Raw genomic sequence first — 15,447 nt, 5'->3', positions numbered from 1 at the left:
CTCGTGGATTCACTTATGATTTTGCTACTAAATTATATTAATTGTAATGCCTTCATTTATTCGCAATTGCCCTAAATAGTATTTGTATTTACCTCAAGAGCATTGGCAATTGTGAGGTTAGGGTTTTATTTCATGTAAAAAGTATGTTTGTCGAATTATTTGAAATGACTTATCATGTTGATTACCTTTACCTACCTCTACCTTATACCTACCGATACCTTAATCGCCTCGTATATATCCCCCGCTCTACCCTAATATGTACAACAATGAGTCATACAAAACAGTAAAATGGCAATACAAATTTAAACACATTAGCTTGAATCGTTTAGCCCATATACAAAATATATTAAAACTACTTGGCAGTTTTTGTTAAATTTATGCAAAATAACTCAATTAATATAAGTGGCATAAAAAGGAAAACATAGGGTTTGGGGAGGCTTATGCGAAGGCCGCAGCCGTCCACCATTGGCCGGTCGGCGCACGCCCATCGCCCGTGGCTCTCACGCAACGCCTTGCGGCATTTATTATAATATTATATCTAAAATAACAACAACGTTATATTTATAATACAATATTTCTAAGCCTTAAAAAATTATATGTTATCATTTCTAATAATATCAATATCCAATATCCCTATCGAATAGTAAAAACAACTTGTCTATTGAGAAACTTATATGTAAATATAAGTTTCTCAATAGACAAGTTGTCTACTGATATTGGTAAATATATATAAGGTCCTCCAAACCGATTTCGGCCACGGCGGCCAATCTCAAGAGAGATTAGCTAACTGCGCAGGAGATATTATAGTGCACAAGTGTGTGCGCAAACACAGGTGCACTCTCTATTCCCTGGCTCTCATAATCCGATGGGACGGCAATCCGACACGACCGGAAAGAGTTCAGGCGCAGGACAACGGCTTTACGTGCTTTCCGAGTGTCCAGGAGTGTACACACTTCCAACTTCCAGACCAAGAGCTTCTACTGAGATTTTTTGTATATTGGCCCGACCTGGGAACTGATCCCAGGACGTCCAGCTCTGCGGCCTTATATCTAGCCACTAGACTAAGTAGAACTAACTATTTAACTAGAAATAGTAAATATATATATAATCTATGTGTACTTACTCGTACGAGCTCATCGTTCGAAATACATACAATATAAATAGGTTACTACCTTATTACTACCTTATTTATATCGTATACTTAGTTACTACCTTATTTATATCGTATACAAATTTTATTAATAAGCCAGAGTTACGACTTGTACCAGAGGTAATAGGTACGTTATTTTAAGTGAAAAATTACAATTTGGGGTTATAGTTTACAGAAATGCTTAAGAATAAGGGCTACAAGCCTGTTAGCAGAAGGATCGTAGGTTTTCACGGTAAATCAATTATATTCCTTTGTCTACATAGGATATTTAAGATTAAAAATGTAATCTTAAATATCCAGCTGACCAGTAACAGAATCTTATAAGTTTTGGTGGTAACTATGAACCTAGGTATCTTACTGAAAATTTTTCATAACAATATTTGTAAAAACATTAAATAAGTGTAATATAACGAAAATACTCAATAAAATTATTGCTTTAAATTATAACACCTATCAAACCATATTTAGCGGTGTTGCCGGCCGAAATTCTTTGGATTTTAATAAACTTGAATATTTTTACTTAGTTATACAATCATTGGCGGATTTAGCAGCAGGTTACTAGGCTCGAGCCTAGAGCGGCAGATTAGTAGGGCGGCAAATTTTGGAAACACTTTTTTTAATAGATTTATTGATATACCGAACGAAAAACATTGAACAATAACATTTTTTTATTGTCCAATGTGGTAGATATATGTATAGCATATACCTAATTAAAAATATATAAATTCGCCACTGTATACAAGAGACAAATTGTCAAAAACTACATATGTATATACAAATTTAATAATAACTGTCAATTTACAATCATAATCAATTTTATTTGGCTCGTAGATCATTTAAAGTTAATTTTTATTTGTATATATTTAAAGCTTTCTCGTAGGTAAAATATATATAAAAAATTACGTACAAACATAGACGTCGACCTTAATGATGGCTGAAAAACAGCGTAGCGGAAAGAACGGCTACAATTATCCAACTCGAGCGAAGCGTATTGCGGGGGCAGAGGAGGGCATAATCAACTAATATGGCGGATTAATTGTTAGTTTAACCGCGCTTGTTTTGCGCACGGCCACCGACGCAATTACAAATGACTACTTATGTATTTTTTTAATTGACGTTACAGGTTTTATGTGACTTTTGCTTTGTGTTTTCTAGTCATTATAGAACTAATTACAATTAAATCAATAGCTATATAATTGACTAATTATAGGTAAATACTGTTAGGTTACCTAAGTAGCAGAAAATAAAATAAATTTCTATATGTTAGAATTCTGTTTCAGGGTACAAAGTACGACGAACGTACACCTACGTTATAATATATATATTTTCTCCGTTTTAATGAGGATAGTGATTTATTTAGGTATTAAGATTCTAAATATAAGTATATAGGTAGAAAAAGTTTGATAAACACAAAATAAGACAGTAGGTAGGTATGTTACAAAAAAATAGCGTACCTACAATAAAAACAAAATGAAAAACGAACAAATGGTTTCTTCTATCTAAGGTGAATTTTGCAAAGTTAAGCTTGGGTACCACTAAAAGAACCACTGAATTTTCATTTATGTTTTCATTTAAAATCTTGTGCTCGGGGAATGCATTGTCAGAAAACCAGTTTTGGTGCAGAATGATGAATTAAGCTCTAAAAAACCTTCTTCGAAAGCCGAGGACATTTCTTGGCTGTTACTTTTATAGGACATAGGTAGGTATAGGTACCTACATTAAGACCAAAACGAAACAAAGATAAATGTATCAGAAATAAAATTTACTTTCTCTCTTTCTCTAATAATTTATTAAGCTCTATTAAATCAAGTTTTATGTCCTTCTGGCCGATTCTGGATTTTCACGGATTCCCGGATTAACTCCGCGAGGCATTAAATTCATACTCTATATCACATGCTTACTCTGATAATCCAATAACGATGATAATTCGATACGACCGGACAGACTACAAGCGCAGAATCAATTGTTTTACACTTAATTTAAAGAAGCTTCGAATCTAAAAATTAATTTCGTCTACATACTACTAGATATGTACTACTTTCATACTATTTGCAATAATTTTCAAATGGACAATAAGTATATTAACTACAAATACTTACAAATTCTAAAACAAATTAATATTGTTGAAATTATTTTTAGTTCTGATTATATATCTATTTTGATAATCGCAAAAAAGGAAATTAGATACAATTTGTATTAATAATTTACGAATCTGACTCAAACATGATCGTTGTAAAATTAAGTCAAATTATGTGGCGAGCCTAATTTTATTAGCGCTTCGAGTTAATGTAGGTCATTACCATCGGTCTCGTAGAGGATGAAACAATGCTTGGGTGTTATTTAGATAAGATATTTATTATTTAAATCGTCGCGTTACGAGCGGGTACGAGCATTAAGTATAGATGAGGATTTAGTAATTCGGTAATCAGTGGTTGCAAGCTTCGGGGTTGAACAAGGTCACTGACAGGATTAAAACGAGATCACTTCGCTAATGTGACGATTGATTCTCAGATATTATATTATAATATTCAACATTTTTCATTTTTATTAGTCAAGCATAATTATTTAGACAATATATAAATGAAATGAACGATAGCCTCGTTACTAATATAATATATAATTATGGTTTTAGTCTTATTATTGGTAGTCAACAACAAGACAATACCTATCCAGCCAAATTTTTTCTGTAGGTAAATTTAATAAATGTTTATGTGTACATTTATCAATGGATATGTACCTAATACAGAACATTATAAATAAATTAGATTTTTCATTCTAACTTATAATTTTAGCACTTACATCTGATCTTTAGTAGATGCTGATGTAGTCTAAGTACTATTTGACAAGATTCATTTTTGTCTTGAAGATATCTGGATTGTAATACACGGAAAATACAAATGCCTAATGCGCATGAAAAATGAGGAATAAAATGCTTTACGCGAATGAGTTCACACGGTACCTCGTTTTACGATACACAAAATTGTAATATACATATATATCTTTGAAAAATAGTATGTAGAAGACCAAAAAGCACGCGACTTTGCTTCGATGTCGCAAAGCGGAATTAAGTTTATTTGTATTCAAATTCAACAAACTTTCTGTGATTAAATATATTTACATATATACATTTAACGAACAATTGGTAAAAATGTGACTAACCGTTGAGTAACCCGAATCTTTTAAAATGTGTCACGCGCTGACTTGACGTGTTTAAATCTTGGAGGGCGGAGTTCTTATTTGGACAATGTGATTCCTGGAGTGTCTAAGGATTCCTAATTCCAGGGTGAGGGCTCGACTTCCGTCACCCGCTGGTCGTCAAATTGCCGAAGAAAGAGTACCCTCGCGCCGCTTTGTTAACCGATTCGAACGAATAAAATATAGGTAACAATGTGTAGCCGATCGGCTCTTTGTCCCGTTGCGTACTCCTTAATTATGTTGAACAGTGAAAGGGTCATATTTTCTATTAAATTTGTAAATTACATATACATGGTGTTCATAGTTTCATTTTGTTTTGAAAATTTTAAAATGGTATTCTTAATTACTTAACGGCTTATAAATGTCCCACTGCTTGGTAAAGGCTTCTTCTCATATTTATCGATCTTTTATACGTTAGAATTCGCTAAATTTTAATGTGATCAATTTTTCTTTATAATTTATCTCGTGCTTGGCGGAGAATGAAAACATCGACGAAACGTACCTACATGATGAAACCAACTCGCATTTAAGCAGCGTGTTAAAAATATCTTCTCAAGAGGAGAGGAGGTTTTTACTCATGATTTCCTAATTAAAAACAAAGATACTCATTAAGAAATATTTTTACATCTATATAGGTAAGTTACATTAACATTAAGGTTTCGGTACAACATAAGATCTAGAAATGCAGGAAGTCTAACACCCTGTAGCCTTGAATGTTGGCAGGGCGAGTACAGCGCTATTGTTCCCTCATGAGCAGATTACTATAATCATTGTGCACGTAATGCGGTAAATGATAAGTTGTGCTCTAGCGTTCAAAACATATGCTTTTGTAACTCATTCGTTCCAGTAGGTCACCCTTGTACGGAACCAGCCTCGTTTGTTTAGCTGCTCTTAAATTGAGCCTTTCCTGAACTATTTATTATAACAGCTGATTTAATTTACTTATAAAATAAACAATAGAGATTGTTGTTTAGTAAAGACATTTGATATTTGGTTAGGTGCTTAGAAATGCCTGTATACCTGTAGGTATGTTATGTAGGTACAAATATCTGTGTATAATAATTATTGTGCCTTTCTCAATTAGTCAGAATGACTAAACGAATTGAAAAAATACATATTCACACCAAACCATATATATTAATTAAAAAATAATATATTTCCATACTCCTATTCAAAAAATATCTCCTTAATTATACTAAACTTAAAAATCTATAAAGCAAATTGCATCAAGTTAAAATAACTATTGTACAATTGCGCACTCTGTAATTTATTAGCTTTATACGCATAGTAGATGTGTCGCTATCTACATATTTAGGTACGTGACAAACACCTATGATCATATCTATATGTGTTAGATCAATCGGTGAGGTTCGGCTCATTATGCAGCATCCATGAAGAGAGACCGCGGCCTGTCATTATGGCAAATGGAGCCAAATTGCGCACATCTAACGCACTGCCGATAATGCCAACTGCCGGTAAAAGCATGACTTGAATCGCTTCAGAATTAGCGTGTATGCTAATCAGTATTCAGAAACCTCACTCAGGTATATAGGTATGTTGTTACGTAGCATACTCTTATACACGCATTTACAAATATTTTTTGAAGTATACCTACTTAAATGTTTTATTGAATTAATATTGTCTTGTATTTTTTATCAATACTAACTTTAGATTATATTAAAAGCAGCATATACCTAGTTATTTTTAATTATTATATCATCGTTATTTTTATCATCAAACTGTAATTTATTTAAATAAATATTGTCTTGTAATTCAAACATAAGTTTTTAAAACATGTTTTTATAAAGTTTTCCGCCTATAATATTAACAGCAAATATCTAATAGGTAGGTATACCTAAACGCTTAACAATGCTAATAATAATTCCTTACCTTGGGTTGCTTCTAAGAATTTCCTAATTGAACCCAGTACTTTGAGCCGTAGTGACATTAATAGGTATATTTAAAAGCTGACTGACTGATTAAATTACGGAGTTAGATTGATTAAAGACAAAGTCGTCATAATATAGGTACGAAAGTTCTTTATTTTCAGAATGTATATATTCGTAATGTCTTTAGCGTGATGTGAAAAAAGAATGTCCCTTTTAAAATTATGAAAGATATATTTTTGAGAAAATCATATTGCCATGAAAACCAGAATATTTAAAACGAAACAGATTATGTTTACTAAATAATTGTAACAAAATGCCGTATGCAGTTACTAGGTAGGTTATATTTCTGTCTTTTATATTTAGGCCTTTATTTTATCAACAAATTTAAAAATATGATATATAATAATTTTGATTTATTCATATTATATAGGTAAGTTTCCTTCGTTCGTACAGAATAATAAAACCACAGTAATACGACAATTTAAAAGTACCATTAAGAAGCCTTTTGGAGTAAACAATAAATGATTTATAATTATTATATATATCTCTATCTATATAAATAGCACTAACATATAATAAGTAGAATGCATAACCAATTTATTTATTAAATAATGATCTCTAAAATAGCTTATTTACAGGATTTAGTTCGGTTCAATTTATCTTAAGATACTATAAGGAAATTATAAATAATTGAAAGTTAATTAAAATAAAAGTAAATTTAATTTATTGTATCTTGTGTATCAGAGTTTATTAAATAATAATAATTTATTTAGATAAATCTCGAATTTAAAAGAGTTAATTAATGAAAAAAGTTAATGTTGAATAATTATTTTAAATAATTAATTAGAAATGAAATGTTAATCGTTTTTAAATATAGGTACCAACCATTCATAAATTTGTTTTTTTTTTAGTATGTTGCTACTGATAAAATTTTAATTAATCATACAATTTTTTTCTTTGTACAAATGTATAAAACAGTGAAACAAAAGTATATGAAATTGTGGATTATGCGTTTGTTGCATCAATCAAATATGATCATGTTACTAGCTAGCGTTGCAGGAAAATTACTCGCATCACATCCGATGCTAATAGCAACGGGAATGACATCAGAAATGGAAATTATTTTTAATCACAACCAATTTACAGGCTGCGTGACGGGGGTAACCACTAGCTAACCACTGTTGCATAGGAAGCCGAGCGTGACATTAATTAAACGCTCTGCGACCGTACTTGTAACTGATCAAGAACTAACGTGATTTATTCATACGTATCTACCTACATAGATATATTTAATTTTCATAGCTTTCGTAATCCATTAAATGTAGCAAATACTTCCCCGCGTCTTTTGTGAACTTATAATTTCTCAAGTAATGTTACGTGAGAAGACAAGAGCAGAGTAAAATTAGATTGGAATGTTTACTACGGTACAATTCTCTAAGCACATATTACCTACGCTGATCAGCCGAAAACAAGGGTCACATCTACAGTGTACAGCATGTTTTATCAAAGAAAGCAATACTTAACGGGAGGATGTATCTGTTCGTGGTGATTTCGTGCCGTTTAATTTTTATTTGCACGGTAATGAAATATACAAGAATGTAAGATTGATTAAATGCCATAGTAAATAGGTAGTCAAGATATATTATAATAAAATATAATAAAGCTTAGTCAGAATAACATCAAGCACGTAAACGTATTCCCTCATGAGAGTACACCACTTCCACTGAGAATTTCTGGACGGAAAAACCTAATAACATTTATTTATCAACATTATTAGTGTACAAGTTACGTTTACGATAGCCGGAGGTTTTGAGAAAAACCAAAGTTTCTATTAACACTTTAATTAATCACTAAATATTATATTTAACTCAATCCTAAGAAGCAATACTGATCGTTACTGGATCACATATTGAATAATACATATAATTATTTCATCCTAATAAATAGTGCTGAAAATGCTGATCTATTGGATTAATTTAGGTGGTACGTGAGAGCAGACTCGCGGCGGCGACTGCGCGGCTATGTGCTGCGTCAGCGATCTTTCCTGAGGTGCTGTACGTAACAAACTACTGGTGGTAGGGCTTTGTGCAAGCTCGTCTGGGTAGGTACCACCCACTCATCAGATATTCTACCGCAAAACAGCAATACTTGATATTGTTGTGTTCCGGTTTGAAGGGTGAGTGAGCCAGTGTAATTACAGGCACAAGGGACATAAAATCTTAGTTCCCAAGGTTGGTGGCGCATTGGATATGTAAGCGATGGTTGACATTTCTTACAATGCCAATGTCTAAGAGCGTTGGTGACCACTTACCATCAGGTGGCCCATATGCTCGTCCGCCTTCCTATTCTATAAAAAAAAAAAAAAAATACATATACCTTAATAATAACACAATAGTAATTGTATTTTATTAGTTATCATTCTCATTGCATTCGTTAATATCTTAGAATCCCATCAAAAATATAAATGTGAAATAAGAGCCAAGTTCAGTATTATGTTGTTGGTTGTTGACTTCAACGACAAAAGAAGTTCAATGGTCAGTCCTGAAATTTATTTATAACAACATAAAATATTTTATAACAACTTCAAATATCAGTTCTTCTTATACCTAACTTAGAAAAATCTATTAAAGTCTATGGTCTGACTTGGTCAAAAGTGACTCTAAATGGTTCGTGTAATATTACACACGGTACTGCTCGCTAGTTCTGTTAGCTTGAACTTGGCTTGACACGCTACCGTGTGTTTAGACCATACATTATATGTTTTATTTAGATACTTTCATAAAAAGATCTATAGAACGTCGTTGAATTATAGCAGTACAATGTCGCGGTTTGTGAAAATTGTAGGTACTACATAGGTAAGTACATACTCGAACTTGGTATGCATACCGACTACCGACAGATGTGCATAGGTAGGATATTAGCCTAAAAGCCTTTATTTTCCTATAAGTTAATATGTTTAACTGGTATTGCGTGTTTAACTAATTTTTAATAATTTGGATAAAGATTTACCAACCTAGGTATTTGCATTTCCGTTGATACCGGTAACCCTTCGCGTGTCGTGTTTTTGTACAGTAGGTAGAGGGAGACAGAAGTATCAACGATCGTCAAACTTTCTTTTCGTTCCAAACTGAATTATTATTTTGATTACATTTAATTTGCATATGGGCGGCGGAGTATTCGCCGCGGGCCAGCGCCGCCCGGCGTCGTTAAGACCCCTGTACTTTTCTGTAATGTTTTCGCCATTTTCAACAAAATTCCGCACAAATCATATAATCTCTGACATTATCATCGTTATTTCGAGGAGAACCCGCAGTTCTCGTATTATCATAATAGGTCGATCGATGCTCAAATTCTTGATAACTACGAGTAATCAACATAGAATCTGCCCCGGCAGGTTTAATGGCTCGATGTCTTCAATTATTGGTAATACCAGGTCTTTAAACGTTTTGAGGAAGCTGACTGGCGGGTTCGTAGAGATGATGAGCCCGCTTACGTGTTCTAAGGTCACAGTATTTACGAACAATTTAGTATAATTTTAGGTATGTCTTAATGTAAGAATTATGTCGGTATCATTCGTGTTAAAATATGCGAAGATTGTATTTAAAGTGTGATAGCCGACTCATTGGGACTACTGTGCGGCGCACGCGCATTGGCGCCATGTGCTCCAATCGGCGGCCGCCGTCACGCCCACATCTCTATAAAGTTTATGTTTGAATCATACATCTGATTTACCCCTTTTTTAGTAACCATGTCGTATCATGGGTGTACCATTCAATTTGACGCTAATCTTGGCAAGGTAATCATAGATATCTAGTATACCTAATTTATAAAAAAATAATTTAGGTATATAATACCTTAGGTTATCAATTAACTATACCTACATTTATATTAATTTGGGTATGCTTAAGAAGCAAATCTAATGTTTTTCTTACAAAAAAAACTTATAAGCCACCCAGCAATATTGCAGATCAGTAATTAGCAAATTACAACAGCCTACGTAAGTGTCCGCGACGGCCAAGGAAAACAAAACAAAAACCGTTTTTTTGTAGGTGAATGTACCTAAATGACGTATGACGATTTTTTATTAGGGAAATATCGTAAAATATACCGTGACTGCAATCGTAATATATCGTGAAAAACTTAAACTATATATCCAACAAAGTATATAATATGCCTCCGGTAGACTACGTACATTTTTTTCTACTATTCTAACAAACTTTATTTTAACCACAAGTCGAGTTTATATTTATAGGTTTTATGTTATTTTGTTATGTTAATTAATGTAAGGAATATATAATAAAGATTAAAGAATAATTATTACTACAATTCGTCACAAAAATGTGGTCCCCCTGATCATACTGTTACAATTATTTATTTAACAAAAACCTATTTTTTTATAAAAGTTTACTTTATAATTTATTATATGTTCAAAATAAAACTAGTATTGAATGAATATGTCTGTAAAGTTATGGATTAACTTATAAGTACGTTTTTTTTTTTATAGAATAGGAAGGCGGACGGGCATATGGGCCACCTGATGGTAAGTGGTCACCAACGCTCTTAAACATTGGCATTGTAAGAAATGTCAACCATCGCTTACATATCCAATGCGCCACCAACCTTGGGAACTAAGATTTTATGTCCCTTGTGCCTGTAATTACACTGGCTCACTCACCCTTCAAACCGGAACACAACAATATCAAGTATTGCTGTTTTGCGGTAGAATATCTGATGAGTGGGTGGTACCTACCCAGACGAGCTTGCACAAAGCCCTACCACCAGTGAAACGTTACACTTAGTTACTTATAATTAATTGATAAATAACAATTAGAACCCTTTTTTTTCGGCTACGTATAAACCTGGTATTTATGCTTTGTTTAATAGACTTATACCTGCATAGGTGCTTTTTTAATAATAATATCACTTGACATTATTCACACATGGCCATCTGATCTTAAACTAAACAGAGCTTGTTCTATGGAAACCAGACAATTGGTAAACTACATATACTCCTATATATATTTATATATTTTCTTTTTGGAAATACATACTTATATAGATGATAGATTATCTACACCCAGACTCAGGAGAAACTGACATATTCATACACAAATGTCTGTCCTGGGTGGGAATCGAACCCACAACCTTCGGCGTGAAAGGCAAGTATTTACCAACCACGCCAACCGGCCCGTCAAACCTTACTTAGAAGGTTATTAACATATTTAATAAAAGGTACATATGTACCTATTACATATTTTAAAACGAAAAGCAAAGCGGACATCGAAGACAATTGGGACGGCGCTGTCGGCTATAGCCCGACTGATATTTTCAACGGTTTCGATATGCGCGATTGTCCATCTAATGACATAATCGGAGCCCGCGGCGTGACGGTCTATGCTCTGATAACTGTGATTGGAGCTGGCGGAAAGCAGGGACCAGCCAGTGTTGCAAATCAATTCGATCCTCCGGGCACCGTCTAAGCGCACCTGACTATTTTGAATACCGTTCGATATCGATTTTGTTTTGATGTCAATAACACGCCAATTACTTTTAAGTACTTAACTATAACATTCAAGAATAATCAGTTACTGGTTTAATAATGTGTCTGATCATCTACCTAGAGATATATTATCACTTGAGTGCGTGAAAAACCAAAGTTTTTTTTTTTTAATTTAAAATAATATTTCGTTTGGAAATTAAACCATTCACATTTCCTGTCAGCAACACTGTTATTAATAGTTTTAATAATAAATCCTTCTACAAATATTCTATTATTTTTCCGTTTGTAGGAAACTGTCTCGATTGATAAATTTAATAGTTAGTTATTAAATTATTACATAATGTATAGATGGTACGTTTAGAAATAAGTATTAGTCTAGGCTGTATATTAAACTTTATTACAGAATAAGGAAAAGTGTTCAATAATAACTTAATACCTAAGTCTTAATGTATTTAAGCCATGTGTACCTTATTATCTAATCTGTGTTTTAAGTTAACTGAAATATTAATATATTGATTACTTTAGAACTTCCTTTTAATTCGTTCTTATTTTTTTAAATAGAAAAATTAAAAGTAGGTATGTTTAACATAAACTAAGTAAAGTAGAAAAAATCGACAAAAGCTATATTTGAACATAATATGTAGGTACCGGCTAATTATATATGTATATATAATTATTTTTAATGACTATCATAGACACCCTTTGAATTTCTATAGTGCATTTCTAATTAAAAATGAATACTTAAAAAACATGCGCAAGTACAAAACAAATAATACCAGGCTACGGTTACCGTAAAAATACGTCTGTCGTGAGAATTAGCCGTAATTACCGTTACAAATTATACGCTGGACATACAAATGTCACAACAGTGGTCTTTTGTTTATGAAAAATGCAAATTTTTTGTCTGTATGCATTGAAGAATTCTTACTAGCGAGTGCATAGGAGCTAGCATCGTGTAATAGGCTGTAATAGCGTTTGATTTTCCACGTAGCAATGGTTGGAGTTTTTATTGTCCTAACTAGTGTTTTCTATGAATAATAGACTCGTCCGAGATTACAGAGCCGGTGTTAGCTGTATTTCCGTGGGACTTGTAACGGGAATGCATTAACAAAAGACGCGATTTGATTATAGTGTTCGTTGACATGCTATTTTCCTGATAGAAAAATACTTAAAGTTATATTACAAGGCACGAAATTGTCTTTTATATTACAAGGAAAGAACATTGTGCAAGCTATACAGTACCTAGGTACTCTTAAATAAAATTACTCGTAAATAGAACTCAAATCACGTAACTAATTGGGAAATGCCTTTAAAACGTTATTTCAATTTAAGTTTGCGTATCATAAACGGCATACAAAAGTTGTATTTTAGTAAAAATGTTTTCTATATTTTGTGCAGTGTCATAAAATGGAAAACACTCATGTTCTTTAATATTAATTTCGTTTTTCTGGACTTTAACTGTAGACATATCTAAGTATAAGGGTAAGTTAGCTTAGTTTACCAAGTAGATTATTGGGAAGATTGGATAAAGTTGAAGATACAAAGATTTAAAAATTAGAATTCTGTAAAATCCTATCTTAAGCCATTAGAAAATAAAGAGTGATGAGTTTCTATGTTAGCAACATAGAAACTTGAAATATATGGGGTAGGTAGGTACTTAATATAAATAAAGCATTGTGTGGATAGTCATTTGATATAATGAATTAATAAATATGAACAATTGTTGTAAACTTATATGCACCCATTTAATATAATACCTTTACTTTTTAAGTATAAAGCACATTTAATAGAAGAATGATCAAAACTATTTTTAAACGTATTCTGAGAAACATAATTTCATAAAAGTAGCATTTCAAAGAAAAAAATACACTAATAAATATAATAGGATCGTAATAGATAGTGGGTAGGATAATAAGCCTAATGTCCTTATGAAACGAGTCCTTTTGCTGATAATTACACGTTATAGAGACCACATCACCGTAAATGCGACATTAAACTCTATTTTATTACTCTAAATTGACACAAATTTGTCAAAAAGAGCATCATTATCGACATAGTTTTGAAATAAAATAGCCGTTTATATTGCGACTGGTATAAAATGATATAATAAGGGAGACAATCGGGATTCAATCGCTTATGACAATTAAATATATTTTTACTACATAGATATAATACTTCTGGTGTTTCTATTACCTTATAAGTGTGTTTCTATTAACCATGACAAATTGTTAACCCATATTATTCGATAAAATATACTTATATACATAAATTCACATACAATATAAAGTCGTCTTTAGTTATATGGTGATACTAGGTATCTCGAATTGACAGCGCGTCAAGCATGTTTGGAAGACAATGGACGATATATAAGCATTCATTTTTAAAAAAACAGTAGCGACGGATTCGGGAAAGCACAAACATAATTCTAAAAATGACTTCTGAGAGTTCGGACAGTACTGTACCTTCTAGAAAGACACATCCATTTATATATCAAGAGATGACGTTTAGTTTTAGTTTATTAATAACATAAATATTGTGACAACATATAACAATATATGGACATAGTCATATTTGTGAAATAAATTAATAAATAAAAAATAAGCAAATAATAAAAAGTGTAGAATTAGTCCGACTCATTGATTTTAATTCTGGATTGTAAGTATTGGTAATAAAAAAATATTTTAATAAAAAATAAATTGAGGAACTATCTAATGTACAAATAAGATCGCGTGGAATGGTATCAAGAATGCTAGCCAAGTTTTTCCCGTTGAATCTTAGCTCCGATTTTCATCGGAGGGGCAATAGTTAAGTAATAGTGTGTAAGTAAAGTTTTTTTTTTTTTTTTTATAGAATAGGAAGGCGGACGAGCATATGGGCCACCTGATGGTAAGTGGTCACCAACGCTCTTAGACATTGGCATTGTAAGAAATGTCAACCATCGCTTACATATCCAATGCGCCACCAACCTTGGGAACTAAGATTTTATGTCCCTTGTGCCTGTAATTACACTGGCTCACTCACCCTTCAAACCGGAACACAACAATATCAAGTATTGCTGTTTTGCGGTTGAATATCTGATGAGTGGGTGGTACCTACCCAGACGAGCTTGCACAAAGCCCTACCACCAGTATAATAAGTAAGAAATACTTTGTACTATCACTGCAAGGTCAATTCTTTTAAGCTTAAACGGAACAAATACATCATTTAGAATTACAGACGAATAATTACGCCGTTTGTTCGCTATAGCATTTTCTGTGGCGGCTACGGCCCTTAACATCGATATTTTACGTTATCCGTAATTCCAGATTCCTTTAACAGAGCAGGAACGTTGATGGGAACAGAGTTTAATATATTATAATACAGTAGGCGTATTATATATAATGATGATGTGATTCTAGCCACGGCAGTCAATTTCAATAAAGACTACCCTAGCATAGAAGATACTTTAGTGCAAAGCGTGTTCACCGACACTGAATTCTCTATATTTCGCCACTTATACAAGGGAGTACCTACATGTATTGCTTGACAGAAAAAAACTCTGCCTTGAATTGGCCTTGACCCAGGATTTGTACTCCTTATGCATACAATTGTAGAACACGTGAATAGAAATTGCAACTTGAAGCTTACAGGATTTTCTTTTAAGATATTATACATAAAAACTTATTTTTTTATTTTTTTTTATAGAATAGGAAGGCGGACGAGCATATGGGCCA

The sequence above is a fragment of the Nymphalis io genome, chromosome 8 (genome assembly GCF_905147045.1).
Source record: "Nymphalis io chromosome 8, ilAglIoxx1.1, whole genome shotgun sequence".
Taxonomy (NCBI): Eukaryota; Metazoa; Arthropoda; class Insecta; order Lepidoptera; family Nymphalidae; genus Nymphalis; species Nymphalis io.
This window is presented reverse-complemented; position numbering follows the sequence as displayed.